At 43.0% G+C, this 14,300-nt stretch overlaps 1 protein-coding gene across 1 annotated transcript in view; it reads left to right on the top strand.

Moving 5' to 3' along the window:
• Positions 1–14,300, top strand: part of TRPC5 (transient receptor potential cation channel subfamily C member 5) — a 167,735-nt gene that overhangs the window by 33,462 nt on the left and 119,973 nt on the right. The gene's annotated exons all lie outside the window — the stretch shown is intronic.

The following is a 14,300-nucleotide window of genomic DNA, read 5'->3' as shown; positions in this document are numbered from 1 at the left end:
TAACTTTTTTAAAACATCAAGTGGGTTCTTTGACATTATTCCCAAGTAAGTTTTATACATTTTAGTCTTCCCATCTAAATTATATGCACCTTGTCCTGAAATCAGTTGAGATGATCAAGCAAATCCTAATTCTGATGGTTCTGTTTTTACCAGAGTCTGGGAAACAGATTCTTTCCCATCTGATGCCAATGGCTGCTCCAAAGTGGCTCAGGCATCATCACTACTAGCTAACTAACCTTATAGGTAGGCAAGGTAATGCAATGTGATTAGATGCCAGTGTTCTTTATTTCTGAGTAATACGGAGAAATGCAATTTCATTCCACCAGTTCCTTGGACTGCTGAAAAAGGTTGAACATTGATTTTATCTATCGTGGTAGGGTGGGGAAGAGGGGACCCAGCAGGTGGAAAAAAGGGATTGCAATTGCACTAAATCCAGGCACAAAACCACAATGTATATCGACAAAATAAAAGTTAAAAAAAAAAAAAGAAATAACAAAATAAATAAATACATAAAAATAAATAAATAAATAAATCCAGGCACAAGACAGGAGATTCATTTCCAACATGATGCTATCAGGCCAGCTGTGTAAGGAAGTGCCAATTGGAGTGGCTGAGTCTGTGAACAGACGGCATTTTGGGTATGAATGAGGTAGCTCCTGATAAGGGTCTGCCCATTAATTACAAATACAGGTTTAATTTCAGAAGCCTGTGATAAACTCCACAAAGGGCGCCTGCCTAAGGCTGGTAACAATAGGGTTCAGGAGAATTCCAATTAGCAGATTGTGTCCAGTGATGAGATTAATAGAAATGAATGTATCATTTGGGCCTCTTGTGAACAATAACTTGTAAAAGCTTTGCCAGTCCTGAGAGTGGGGAGAGGGGAGCATCACCTGTTCCTCTGTGGTGTCCTCCAGCAATGGCATTTAGCTGAAGATATGATGAAGCTGACTTTTGCTCACCCTGTTTGCTGCACTGCAAGCGTTCTACGTGATGAGCTCTGAACTGAGCGAGTCTATCCAATGCTCATTAATCCAGAAGATTCCTACAATATAATGCTAGCTTTTCAACAAGGAGTCCTAGGGCAGATCTAGGAGCAAACTCCTTGGGGTCTGAATGCAAAGCCCCAGAGACAGGCAGGCAATGGAACTTCTTTAGTGGGCATGTTCTTAGCCCACATCATTGCAAATTTTAAAATTCAATCAAGTCGGTTGATGCATCAAGTTTCTTTAGAAGTACAGTTGTAGATAATATGAACCAAATCTAATTTCTTGGTTTGTTGATTTCCTTTCCTCTTCTACCACTCCCCCCACCCATCTTTTTTTTTTCCTTAAAAAAAAAAAAAAAAAAAAAAAACATTTTTAACAAGAAGCCCAATATCATTCAGTATAATTTTGGAGTTAGAAGGCAAAACTTGACAAAATAGAATAAAATTGAATTGTCCACCTGACCGCAATTTGAATACAAAATGTTTATTAAAGGGTAATTTTTTAAAAAGGGTTAAATCATGTTCCTCATACAAATTTAAAGTAAACACATGTCAAAGATTTTATTTAACTCATTAATGAAGGAGGGAACCAGTAGGCTAGGGGATCTGCAAACCATGGCCTGCAGGTTTAATTTAGCCTGTCACCTGTTTCTGTAAATAAAATTTTATTGGAGCACAGTTGGCCCATTCATTTATGTATTGCCTATGGCTATTTTTGTGTTGTAATGGCAGAGTTGTATGGTCCACAAAACCTAAAATACTTACTGTCTGGCCTTTTACAGAAAAAGTTTGTTCTCCTCTGATACAGGCCATTAGGAATGCTGAAATAAATTTACAAATGGATGCAAAGTAGTCAATATCCATAAAGCAATAATCAATTGTATTACACCAGATGAGAAATATTTGCATTACAATTTGCAGAGTTGTAAAGTAATTCAAAGACAATGAAAGGCATGGATAATTCAGAAAACATACTAGATAGGTCCTCTAGTTTTCTTTTTTGCACCATCCCAACACTTTCACAATTTTTCTTTACAGCTGCTAGAAAAAAGCTCATGTGCAGAGCCACCACTAGTAGCAGAGTCCCCTCTATCTGAAAGTGAAGTAGGAAGCAAGCTGAACAGTGGATTGTGAGGCCTAGGGAAGACCTTCACCAAACTTAAGTCCCCCTCCAACCTACTTCTTGAAATTCTCATCTTTTGGGCAAGGCCAAGGTGTTCTTTCTAGGTTCCACCTGTTAAAATGCAAATAGCCCATGCCAGGGACAGCTACAGATATGGTTATCAATAAGTAATAATTTGGTATGGATTATTTTTTTCAGAGATTAGCTGACTAGTCACTTAAAAGGACCAAAAGGCCCAGGGACCTGGATGAGAAACTAATAAAATTTAGTACACCTAATCTATACAAAAATAGTCTAAAATATAAGAACAGCCCATAAAGGCAGTACTGGTTAAGCCCAAACAGGGGCTTGTATGACAGCACTGAGTTAACAGACAGGGGAGTGAATGACAGCACTGGGTTAACCTGTATTGTTAGGGAGAACATTAAAAAGTACACAAAAGAGAATTGGTGGGGACAGCTGCTCTCAGACTTTCCTTATGTCACATTTTTGCCCAGGACATGATGAACAGAAAACCATTACTGTGCTGGGGAGTGTGCTTCTGATTAGGATACTTTTATAACACATTTGTTCTTATAGGAGCCACATATGTTGAGAACCGAGTATGTTCTAAACCTTGTGTAGACAATATGCACAATCTCATTTAATCCTTATAATTTTGCCCAGCTGCTGTTATTTCCCCTATTTTATAGGTAGGGGAATCAAGGCACAAAAAGACTAGTAAATGACAAAGGCAAGAGAGGGATGCCTAAATTGCACTGTGGGAGACTGCAGGCACAGCCCCTCTTCTCCCCATCTCCTGATTATCTACTGATTTAGTCACTATCAGAAGTGCGCTGATTATTTTGGCCCCTAGATCACAGTTGTGCTCTCCAGCCCAAGATGTGTTATCAACCTGAATGACTTCAGCGTCCATATGAACAAGCCAACCAGCAAACTGCCCTGTTAGCCCCTGTCCTCTCTCCTCCACTGACCTCTGCTCGCTCCACCTCAGCCCACTCTGCTCAGGGCCAGTCCCAAGCCAGTCATCACTCAGCACTGCTCCACTGTGGGCATCATGGCCACCTGTGCCCCACTCTGGCCACAGTCTCCCATCCTCCCAGTTCATCTGCTCTGACTCTGTCTGCCCTTGGACTCCAGAGAGACCTCAAGTCCCTTGATGACCCCATTTCCCCCAGGCTTTTAGCCCTCACCTGTTGATCTGGGCCTCATGCTTAATCACCTGAACTACTACTTTATCCTCAGCTTCCTTTCATCCCTGGCAAAACCTCAACCCTGGATCAATCCAGCAACCTGAATTCTCCATCCCTGCCTCTGGACTGTCAAAGTTGCTAGAGAGGAAAAAAAGCCACATACTTCCATGCATCACTGCTATTACAAATTTATAATCTCTAATTTACCTGAGACTTCAACACTGCTAGGCAATCCTTGTACCTGGTCAGCTCCTTCTATCTTTTCCCTTGGCAAATCTTCCATACGCAACTCTCCCCACACACCCTGCCAACTTCTACCTCCCTCACTCATAGCAACTGATCTCACCTCCTACTTCAATGAGAAAACAGCATTTTTAGATGGAAAGTACCTCATCCTGCACCCTCTCCACCCAAACTTCCCTCCAGCGCCACCCACTCCCCTTTTCCCTGGTCTTTGAGGACACGTCATTCATCTTTCGGACCAAGATCAACCTCCACCCGCCCCACCTTTGCTCTGGACCCCACTCCCTCCCCATCTGCTCAGGCACCTGCGTCCCTGAGCTGCTCTGTCCGTCCTGCCCGCTTCCTCCTCCCGATCTCGTCTCATCAACGTGCGAAGCTTCACCTCCTGCCTCACAGCCGCGTCTCAACAGAGGCCCAGAGTGTTAGGCCAGAAGTCAGGCCAGGGACCCAGGGAGAAGTCTTGTTCTACAAACCAGGGCACAGGCGGGGAAGGAGCTGCGATTCCGAGTCTAATGGAACAGAGGGGGTGCCCCATGCAAAGCCCCAGCAGTTGGAATGGAGAGTGCAGGAGGCTGAGGCCACTGGAGCACTTCTCACCTCCAGCCTCAGTTGCTCTGGGAATGGGGGCGGGGCAGGCCTTGCAGTGGGCCAGCGGGCCCAGCCGTGCGGGAGCTGGGACAGGCAGAGGCTGACTCCATCCACTCTCTTGGTTTCGACTGTTATTGGCTGAAGACTTTCACATCTATAATTTCAGCCCTGACCTCTCTCCTTCGAGATTCATGCTGGAGTCATACAAGTTCCTGCTGCTGTTCCAATCGGGATGTCAAACCCAACATATCCAAAGGGAACTTTTCAAAACCTTAAACCTGCTTTCCCTACTATGTTCACTATCTTAGTTGATGACACCACCATTCAGTCAGGCATGCAATCTAGAAACCGGACATCCTGGACGACTTCTCCTACTCTTACCTGATGCATATAATGAATGTCTTAAATCTGTTCTTTGTTGTTGATCTCTAAAATCACTGTCTAGTTTAAGATCCTTACCATCTCTTTACCTGGACTAATGATATCTTTTAACCAGTTTTATCATTCGGAAACTCCTCAAATGATGTGCTGGAGCTGGCTTCCACCAGCTGGCCAGAGCTGATTATCTGATTCTCTTCCCAACTCCATGTTCCGTGATGTCATATTGGTAGCTTGAAATTGGCCACTGTGGGAGTATTTACACTACAGAAACCAGCAAACACTACAAATCAGGACCCTGCCCCCCACCCCTACCCATCCTCCCTGTGGAGAGCTGGCTGTTAAACATTTACCAGCACATTTACCACTATCCATTTCCCACACTTTGGCCAAACTAATCTTTATAAAACACTCGACTATACCACTCTCTTGATCAAACACTTCAGTGGCCTCCTGTGGCCAACAGATAACATCTGAGTTTCTTAACATGGCATCTGAGGCCTTTTATCATTTGGCCTCTGCCTAAATGTCCAGCTTCCTCTCCCATTTCTCCTTAGTCTCACAACTTATGTGCTAGCTCAAAGGTCACAAACTGGCTCACTCAAGCCAAATTTGCCTCACAAATGAATTTTGTTCTGAGCTAACATTTAAACCTTTAAGAGGTTCTACCCCCAAATCCGTATTTATGACTTCTCTTCAAAAATTACAACACTGGGCCCTCATTCATGCTTATACCCGCAATTTGCAGGAACTGAGCATGAGCAGCAGCTGCTCCTTTTTTTTTTTTTTTTTTAATTTTATTTTGTCGATATACATTGTGGCTGATTATTGCTCCTCATCACCAAAACCTCCCTCCCTTCTCCCTCCCCCCCTCCCCCCCAACAATGTCCTTTCTGTTTGCTTGTCGTATCAACTTCAAATAATTGTGGTTGTTATATCTTCTTCCCCCCCCCGTTTGTGTGTGTGTGTGTGTGTGTGTGTGTGTGAATTTATATATTAATTTTTAGCTCCCACCAATAAGTGAGAACATGTGGTATTTCTCTTTCTGTGCCTGACTTGTTTCACTTAATATAATTCTCTCAAGGTCCATCCATGTTGTTGCAAATGGCAATATTTCATTCGTTTTTATAGCTGAGTAGTATTCCATTGTGTAGATGTACCACATTTTCCGTATCCACTCATCTGATGATGGGCATTTGGGCTGGTTCCAACTCTTGGCTATTGTAAAGAGTGCTGCGATAAACATTGGGAAACAAGTATACCTTCGACTTGATGATTTCCATTCCTCTGGGTATATTCCCAACAGTGGGATAGCTGGGTCGTATGGTAGATCTATCTGCAATTGTTTGAGGAACCTCCATACCATTTTCCATAGAGGCTGCACCATTGCTCCTTTTGAGAGGGGTTCTACACTTCACCAGTTTCTACCGTTCACTCACCCAAATTATGCATAGACACCTACACCTGGCCCTCGTTTCTGTTACCTGTTATCTGTTTGGCTCCTGCTGCAGACCATATCATAAAGTCTACCTTATTATCAGAAACTTCTGACCTTCATTATAGAACTTTCTCTTTCTTTACCATAGCTGTCTTAATGATAATCCATGGTCCCTGTACAGCCTGGGAAGGGAAAAAGCAGCAGGTTGATGAGAAAAGGAAGAAGCAGAGAGGGTAGGAGTAGAAATCTGTGGTTTGTGGATCAAAGTCTCCATTTTGAAGCAATAGAATTGCAAAAATGAGAGGCAGGAACTGTCCCAAGTTTTTGAGACCTTGGATTAGTTCCCTGTAGAGCCATCTGCTAACCCTCTTGAGAGCCTTGGGATGTCTACCTTCTCAGCTGGACACGGGCAGGAAAGGCCCAAGGAAATTAGCTCACATTGACCCAAATTGTGGGAGTTGGGTTTGTAAAAATGAGAGTCACTTTCTTAATTTGAGAGCAGGAAATTTAATTCCTTTTTGCTGAGTGCCTGCTGTGTGTCTAGCACTGTGCTAGATGCTTTAGGGGAAACAAGAGCAGACCAGGAAAGCTCAGCTTTCAAAAAGCTCACAACCTTAATGAGGGGGAAAAAATACATGCAGGAATTAATTAGACAACAATGTAAGGCAGCATCAGAAAAGTGATTTTCTTGGATGTAACCTAGTGCGCCCGATATCTGGGTGGGCAGCAAGGAATGGGCTTAAAGTTAGGAAGAGGAGCTATTGAAGGAGCCAGAGCTTGCAGTGGCCCTTAACTGGCAGAGAAATGGGGCAAGACCGCTTCACACAGGTGGTCCCACAAGGATATACACACGGAGAGCAATGAATGAGGTGGCTGTGGCAACTGTGAGTGGCAACCCTGGAAGAGAAAAGGCAGTCTGAGTGGAAAGCCATGGTTGATCACTGCAGAACAGTTTTCTTTTGAAAAAATATCCTCTCTGGTGTCACGCACCCAGAAAGCCAAATGGAGGATCAGAAAGCTCCTGGAATCAGATATATCCAGAAAGTATTTTGTATGCTAGGCAAAAACGGCAACCCCTTGACTCCATGACACAAGTGGGGCTAAGCAGTATTCACAGGTACTACTGTGTGTGTCTTGGACAGGACTGGCAGCACTGACATAGAAGCAAAGGATTGAAAAGAGTAAGAAAAGTAGAAAGAGCAAGAAGGGGAGAGAGAGAGAGGGGAGAGAGAGAGAGGACAGGAAGAGCAGCATTGTAGGAAACAGAAGGTACCTCCAATCTAACCCAGGGAATCCTGTGCTACAGGTTATAGCACCACCACCACCACCACCCCCCAAATCCCCAACACCTTTAGCTGCTGACAGAGATTGAGAAATGCTCCTGCCCAGAGAAAAGGCCAGATTTCCCAGATCTGAGCCCTTTTCTTCCTGGGCAGACTGTGACAAATTGCTCACTTACCATCTCTCCCACCTCTAGGCTGTATGCCGATTGTGTTTATGTTCATTTCCAGGCTGACTCAGACCCACTTCTTCCTTAGCCTGTAGGCTTATGTTAATCTCTGAGATTATTCTTTCCTGTGTCCAATTTACTTTATGAGCCAGTTGCTCACTTCCTGCTGTCTTGTTTGTAGATGCTCCCTCTAAATGTTTAACAATGTTTACGCTCTGCTCCATCGTAGCAATTGATGACCAATGTACACCCAGCTTTCAACTATTTAGAGGTTCATACAACCACTCAGTGAAGGAAACAGGTTTCTTGCAAGCTCTTCCTCCTCCACCTTTCTCCCACTCCCTGTTTTCTGGCCACTTTTCTATTTGGGAATCCCTTGTGCAAGGTGGGAAGGAGGCAAAGATGATGAAAAATAGTAACTCATCCTTTCGTCAGTTTGCCAGGAACTGGGGGTGGGGGGTTCTAAAGATGTTTTGAGAGTAAAAAGAAAAAAACTGCTGATTAAAATAATATTTGTCTATTCCGTGAGAATGTCAATAACCCATGTTCTGTTCACCACAGTTAAAATGAGTATTTGAAACCTTTTTTTCCCCCTTAATTGTAATAAGATCAAGGTTTCCCAATCTTCTGGAATCCTATCCATGCTTTGAACACTCCACCCATCCATAAGGTTTCCTCTTTTTTTTTTTTTTTTTTTTAGTGTAGACTGTATTCTTTAATGCAGTTTTCTTGACAATGCATATAATGCATATATATTTTCACATATATAAAGCTCACTTTCCCCAAGGTATTGTATAGTAGTGTCTAAGTGGGGATTCTTGCAGTAATTTAGACTGTTGTTTTATGGATATGTTTTACATTTAAGACATCGTTTTATCTATTTACAATTTAGTTTATGAATTCTTTGACAGTGTTACATAATCAAATTTTAGAAAACAGCAGATCCATTATGTAATCTCTTTTCCCATTTATTTATCTTAGTGAGACTTACAAATCAAATTATGTATTTTATTCCTACCATCTCCCACCTTCCTTATTTATTCTTAATCATATTTATTTATTTATTTTATTTTTATTTTTTAATTTAATTTATTTTTTAATTTTATTTATTATTGTTTTATTTATTGTTGCCCATCACCAAAACCTCCCTCCCTCCCCCCCTCCCCCCAACAATGTCCTTCTTGTATCCTCTCTAATTTCTCTCAGCAGTGGTTTGTATTTCTTGTTATAGAGATTTTTCACCTCCTTGGTTAACTCAATTCCTAAGTATTTTATTTTTTTGGTGGCTATTGTAAATGGGCAGGCTTTCTTGATTTCTCGTTCTGCATGTTCACTATTGGAGAAAAGAAATGCTACTGATTTTTGTGTGCTGATTTTGTATCCTGCTACTGTGCTGAAATCATTTATCAATTCCAAGAGTTTTTTTGTAGAGGTTTTAGGCTGTTCGATATATAGGATCATGTCATCTGCAAACAGGGACAGTTTGACTTCATCTTTTCCAATCTGGATGCCCTTTATTTCCTTCTCTTCTCTGATTGCTCTGGCTAGTACTTCCAACACTATGTTGAATAGGAGTGGTGAGAGTGGGCATCCTTGTCTAGTTCCTGTTCTTAAAGGAAAAGCTTTCAGCTTTTCCCCATTCAGGATGATATTGGCAGTGGGTTTTGTCATATATGGCTTTAATTATGTTGAGATACTTTCCCTCTCTACCTAACTTATAGAGGGTCTTTGTCATGAATGAGTGCTGAATTTTATCAAATACTTTTTCAGCATCTATAGAGATGATCATATGGTCCTTGTGTTTGAGTTTATTAATATGGTGTATCACATTTATTGATTTGCGTATGTTGAACCAACCTTGCATCCCTGGGATGAATCCCACTTGATCGTGGTGAATAATTTTACGTATGTGTTGCTGTATTCTGTTAGCTAGTATTTTAGTGAGGATTTTTGCATCTATATTCATCAAGGATATCGGCCTTTAGTTTTCTTTTTTGGTTATATCGTTACCTGATTTTGGTATCAGGATGATGTTTGCTTCATACAATGAGATTGGGAGATTTGCGTCCGTTTCAATCTTTTGGAATAGTTTGTAAAGAATCGGTGTCAATTCCTCTTTGAATGTTTGGTAAAATTCTGCTGTGAATCCATCTGGTCCTGGGCTTTTCTTTGTTGGGAGCCTTCTGATAACAGCTTCAATCTCCTTTATTGTTATTGGTCTGTTCAAATTTTCTATGTCTTCATGGTTCAGTTTTGGGAGCTTGTGTGTGTCCAGAAATTTATCCATTTCCTCCAGATTTTCAAATTTGTTGGCGTATAGTTGTTTATAGTAGTCTCAAATGATTCCTTGTGTTTCAGATGAATCAGTTGTAATATCACCTTTTTCATTTCTAATTTTTGTTATTTGAGTCTTCTTTCTTCTTTTTTTAGTTAGCCATGCTAATGGTTTGTCAATTTTATTTATCTTTTCAAAAAACCAACTTTTTGATCCATTGATCTTTTGAATTGTTTTTTTGGTTTCAATTTCATTAAGTTCTGCTCTGATCTTAATAATTTCTTTCCGTCTGCTAACTTTAGGTTTGGATTGTTCTTGTTTTTCTAGTTCTTTAAGGTGAAGTGTTAGGTTGTTCACTTGCCATCTTTCCATTCTTCTGAGGTGAGCATTTAATGTAATAAAGTTCCCCCTTAATACTGCTTTTGCAGTATCCCACAGGTTTTGGTATGATGAATCATTATTTACATTAGTTTCAAGAATTTTTTTGATTTCCTGCTTGATTTCTTCTTGGACCCATATGTCATTAAGTAGAATGCTGTTTAATTTCCATGTGTTTGTATAGTTTCCAGAATTTCGTTTGTTATTAATTTCTAGTTTTAATCCATTGTGGTCTGAGAAAATACATGGGATAATTCCAATTTTTTTGAATTTATTGAGACTTGATTGTGACCTAATATGTGATCTATCCTGGAGAACGATCCATGTGCTGATGAGAAGAATGAATATTCTGATGTGGTTGGATGGAATGTTCTGTAGATATCTGCCAATTCCAATTGGTCTAGAGTATTGTTTAGATCTTGTGTTTCTCTACTGATTCTTTGCCTAGATGATCTGTCTAATATTGACAGTGGGGTGTTCAGGTCCCCTGCTATTATGGTATTAGTGTCTGTTTCCTTCTTAGGTCTAATAGAGTTTGTTTTACACATCTGGCTGCTCCAACATTGGGTGCGTACATATTTATGATTGATATGTCTTCTTGATGGGTCGGTCCTTTTATCATTAAGTAGTGTCGCTCATTGTCTCTTCTTATGGTTTTTAGTTTAAAGTCTATTTTGTCAGATATAAGAATAGCTACTCCAGCTCGTTTTTCTTTTCTGTTTGCATGGTAAATCTTTTTCCATCCTTTCACTCTTAGTCTGTGTGAATCTTTATGGGTGAGTTGGGTCTCTTGTAGGCAGCATATAGTTGGGTCCTCCTTTTTGATCCAGTCAGCCAATCTGTGTTTTTTGATTGGGGAATTTAAGCCTTTAACATTAAGAGTTGTTATTGAAAGGTGTTCATTTATTCCTAGCTTTTTATTGGTTGGTTGGTTGTCTTAGGTGTCTTTTGTTCCTTGCTTTCTGATTTACTGTTTGGTTTCTGTGTTTGTTGGTTCCTTAGGTTGTAGATAGTGTTTTTGTTTGTTTGTTTTCTCTTCATGAATGCCATTTTTATCATAGAAGTGGGTTTTGATTTTTCTTGGGTTTTTATGGCAGTGGTAGTTATTTTTCGGGAACCAAACCCAGCACTCCCTTGAGGATTTCTTGTAAGGGTGGTCGTGTGGTAGTGAACTCCCGCAGTTTTTGTTTGTCTGAGAAATATACTATTTGCCCCTCATTTCGGAAGGATAGCCTTGCAGGGTAGAGTATTCTTGGCTGACAATCTTTGTCTTTTAGTATTTTGAATATATCATCCCATTCCTTTCTAGCTTTTAGGGTTTGTGATGAGAAGTCTGATGTTAGCCTGATTGGGGCTCCCTTATAGTTGATTTGACGCTTCTCTCTTGCAGCTTTTAAGATTCTCTCTTTGTCTCTGAGTTTTGCCAATTTGACTATAACATGTCTTGGAGAAGGCCTTTTTGGGTTGAATACGTTTGGAGATCATTGAGCTTCTTGGATCTGAAGATCTGTGATTTTTCCTATACCTGGGAAGTTTTCTGCCACTATTTTGTTGAATATGTTTTCAATGCAATCTCCGTTTTCCTCCCCTTCTGGAATTCCCATGACTCGGATATTTGAGCACTTAAGGTTGTCTGATATCTCTCTCAGATTTTCTTCAGTGTCTTTGATTCTTTTTTCTCTCTTTTTGTCTGCTTGTGTTATTTCAAACAGCCCATCTTCAAGTTCAGAGGTTCTCTCTTCAACTTCGACAAGCCTGCTGGTTAAACTCTCCGTTGTGTTTTTTATTTCGCTGAATAACTTTTTCCGTTCAGCAAGTTCTGCTACATTTTTTTTCAGGACATTGATTTCCTTGTACATTTCCTCTTTCAGGTCCTGTATACTTTTCCTCATTTCATCATGATATCTAGCTGAGTTTTCTTGTATCTCATTCAGTTTCCTTAGAATTATCACTCGAAATTCCTTGTCAGTCATTTCAAGGGCTTCTTGTTCTATAGGATCTAGAGTTTGAGATTTATTAACTTTTGGTGGTGTACTTTCTTGATTTTTTGTATTTCTGGTATCTTTTTTTTGATGTTTATGCATTGTGGCAGGGGGTTTCACAGTCCACCGGTTTGAGACTATTGACTAACTAAGATGTTGCTGTGGTGGCCAATTTGGTATGGCTACCTCCATGACTGCTCAGTTGGCCTCTAGTGCCTTGTGTGTATGGTTGCCTCCGGTCTTGGGCCTCTCTGGGGAGCCACCTCTCTGGTCAGCTTGGACTCTGCTGGGCTGCTGTATCACATACCACAGGGTGTGTGATCTCTGCTGAACTGTCACTTTCTGTGCTGGACTTCTCCCTGTTCCGTGTGCTCTGGCCCGGGCTGTTGGGTCATGCAGTGGCGACCCCACAGGGTGTGTGGTTTCTGTCGAGTCTCCGCCTCCCTGGCCGGACGTCTCTCCACTCTGTGCGCACTGGGCTGGCCTGGGACGTGTCTTCTGCAACCCTCGTCTATCAGCTGGGCCTTCAAGACCCTGCTCAGCACCACCTCGCCCAGGAAGTCTACCAGGTTTCTGCTAGGCACAGACGACCGGTCGCTCTGGGTGCCTTTGTAGCACTGTGTAGATCATTCTCGGGACTTATCACCTTCCTCCTGGTATCGCGGTTATTTGTGTACTTGTCTTATCTCCCATACCAGAGTGTGAGCTCCTCGGGGCAGGAGCCCGCAGCACACGGTTCACCTTTGTATCCCCACGGCACGGACTGAGTCCGGTGCCCGCCTGTAGTCAGCTGTCCAGCAGGTTCAAGCAGACTTGGGAACTCTCCTACCACACTATTCCTAACCAGAAATTGGTTAGGCGTTTTTCCGAACTGGTGGCCGCAGAGATGGTATCTGCCTCCCAGTAACAGGAAGTTTACCGGGGGCCGGAATCCAGGGTGTGGTGGAGTGACCATCAGCCCCGCCCGTACTTCCTTGTCCTCCTGACGCTGGCCGGGGACGCCCCACACCACCCGCCCCGCCAGAGAACCATGGAGGGAGAGGGAGGGGAGGCCAGCCCGCAGGCCCCGGGAAGCCCCGCGCCGGGGCAAGCAAGTGGGAAGGCTCAGTGAGGAGCCGAGCCGGGCGAGGAAGACAGGCTTGGCTGAGCCGGGTCAGAGCTGCCACACCTGAGAAAATGGAGGCAGCCCCGGGGCGGTGAGTGGCTCGGTGATGCAGGTGGAAGCCGGGTGGGCGTCAGCCCCCCGAGCAGGGCCGGGTTGGGGGTCACTCACAGGGCTGTGCCAGGTCGGGCGCTCGCTCTCTGCCTCTGGTTTGTCACCTTCCCCGTTCTCGGTTCCCACCGCCTCGGGCTGCTCGCTCGGTCCCGCGGCGCGGCTCGGGCACTCCCAGGAATCTTCTTTTATGCCGGCCTGATACCTCGAATCATGAATAGGGCAGCTGGCCACCTTCAGCGCAGCCCCAGCCTCCGGGATTCTGTCTGCATCCACAGCAGCCCTGGCGCCGTGTTCCCTGTTTAAAGACTCGCTTTTGCAGCTAAGAAACAGTTTTTTTCCTGCTCCGTACTTCAACGCTATTGCCTGTAAATGAGGCAGCCTCTCCTGCCAAGGGCAAAGTGGTGGTCAGCCCCCACGACCGGCCACCAGCAGCGGTCCTCCCTTAAGAGACGGCAAGAGGAAGGTCCACAAGTTTCCCGGCTGCCTAAGGCCCAGTGGCTGTCTTTTCCACCTCAGCTACTCCGCGCCAACCGCCGCAGCCACCGCCATCTTGAAACCCCCAGGTTTCCTCTGATTATTCCAGTCCTCCCTGTTCTCTAGCTCTAGATCTTACCACACTTAGATTCTTCTAGGAGTCTAGTGATCTGCCTCAGTTTCTGTATTGGATTGATAACAGTCTGGGTTCCAGGAGACACATTTTAAAGTTGAAAGTTTCTTTTTATTCATTGATCACACTCTGCACACTCACCGAGAAGTGTTCCTGAATACCCAAAGAACTCCACACCTTTCACCTATAGCTGCTATTTACACCAAACATTATATCATTGACATAGAAGTTTTATCAAAGGTCCTTTTGCTATTAGTAACCCCTCCCTAAGCCTAGAAGTCCTCAGTGTACTTCTTCCTGACAATAATGAATTATTTCTACCTTCCTGAGACCTCCAGGAAGTTGGACAAACTCTGTCCGGCCTTGGTTATTGGTCCACTGAAGTCCCATGTACATACAAAGTCAATGTATCCATTTGAGGGAGTCTTCTCTTTAGCCTCCAGG

This window comes from Cynocephalus volans, chromosome X, assembly GCF_027409185.1.
Source record: "Cynocephalus volans isolate mCynVol1 chromosome X, mCynVol1.pri, whole genome shotgun sequence".
NCBI classification, from domain to species: Eukaryota; Metazoa; Chordata; class Mammalia; order Dermoptera; family Cynocephalidae; genus Cynocephalus; species Cynocephalus volans.
This window is presented reverse-complemented; position numbering and strand designations above follow the sequence as displayed.